Source organism: Arachis stenosperma, chromosome 10 (assembly GCF_014773155.1).
Source record: "Arachis stenosperma cultivar V10309 chromosome 10, arast.V10309.gnm1.PFL2, whole genome shotgun sequence".
Lineage (NCBI taxonomy): Eukaryota > Viridiplantae > Streptophyta > Magnoliopsida > Fabales > Fabaceae > Arachis > Arachis stenosperma.
The window spans coordinates 108,936,202-108,937,646 of NC_080386.1; the positions used below are offsets into that span (position 1 = coordinate 108,936,202).

Below are 1,445 nucleotides of genomic sequence, written 5' to 3' on the forward strand. Positions count from 1 at the left end.
AATGGCCTTGCAATCTTCTCTTGGGTTCACCACTGTATCACCAGGGAATGTATTTGGAGACCTTTCAGGTAATTTCTTGCTCATTTGACCCATTTGCACCTCCAAGTTTCTAATGGAGGCCCTGGTTTCTTGCATGAAACTCATCATCATTTCTCATTTAGAATCTTCTTGGGATTTAAAATTTGCCTGCTGAGGTGGTTGTTGTTGTTGAGACTGAAATTGGCGGTTATTATAGTTGTTCTGTTGAAAACCGCCCTGAGAATTATTGTTGAAGTTTTGAGGTCTCTGAAGTTGATTTCTCCACCCAAAATTTGGGTGATTCCTCCACCCCTGATTGTATGTCTTAGAATATGGATCATTGTTGGGATTTTTAGGACCACTCCCCATGTAATTCACCTGTTCAGAAGAAGGTTGAGCATAATCATAATTATCATTTTGCATAAAATTACCTGCCATGTCATAAGAGACATCCTGTGTTGGATTTTGGGTGTTGATAGCTGAGACTTGCATGCCACCCATCTGTTGAGTAAGTAGATTTATTTGCTGAGACATTAGCTTGTTCTGAGCAAGAAGAGCATTAACAGCTTCTACTTCCAACACGCCTCTCTTCTGAGGGGTCTCAGAGTTCACAGGATTCCTGTTAGATGAGTATAAATATTGGTTGCTTGCAACCAATTCAATCAGCTCAATAGTCTCCTCTGGTATCTTCTTCTTGTGCAATGAACCGCCTGCAGAAGTGTCTAGGCTCATCTTGGACATCTCACCCAAGCCTTCATAAAAGATATCCAGTTGGGTCCATTTGGAGAACATGTTTGGAGGGCATTGCCTAGTCAGTAGCTTGTATCTCTCCCAAGCTTCATACAAAGTTTCACCATCCTTCTGTCTGAAAGTCTGAACCTCCAACCTAAGCTTAGTCAGCTTCTTAGGTGGGAAAAATTTTGTGAGAAACTCAGTAACAACCTTGTCCCAAGTATCCAAACTCTCCTTTGGTTGGGAATCTAGCCATAGCTTTGCTTTATCCCTCAGAGCAAACGGAAAAAGCATGAGTCTGTACACCTCTGGATTCACTCCATTTATCTTTACAGTATCATATATTTGCAGAAAATCAGATATGAACTGATTTGGATCTTCATGAGGAAGTCCGTGATACTGGCAATTTTGTTGCACCAAGGTGACCAATTGTGGCTTCAACTCAAATATGTTTGCATTTATAGGAGGCACCACAATACTTTTTCCATAAAGATCCGCAGTAGGGGTAGAATAAGAGCCAAGCACTCTCCTCTGTTGATCATCCCCATTCGGATTTACCACATTGGCATTAGCATTATTATTTGCCATAGTGGATTCTGCAGCCTTGCAAAGTCTTGCTTGTTGTAAACGCCGCCTGAAAGTCCTTTCAGGTTCAGGATCAAAGCCTAAAAGATGTTCTTTGTCTCTGTTCCTAC

The 1,445-nt window shown here is 41.4% G+C and overlaps 1 non-coding gene across 1 annotated transcript; it reads left to right on the forward strand.

Annotated features, from left to right (window-relative positions):
• The first annotated feature begins 805 nt into the window (after positions 1 to 805).
• LOC130958997 (small nucleolar RNA R71) lies at positions 806 to 912 on the forward strand. The gene has a single exon (XR_009078095.1). It is a non-coding gene; the product is annotated as a small nucleolar RNA R71 (small nucleolar RNA).
• The last annotated feature ends 533 nt before the right edge of the window (positions 913 to 1,445 follow it).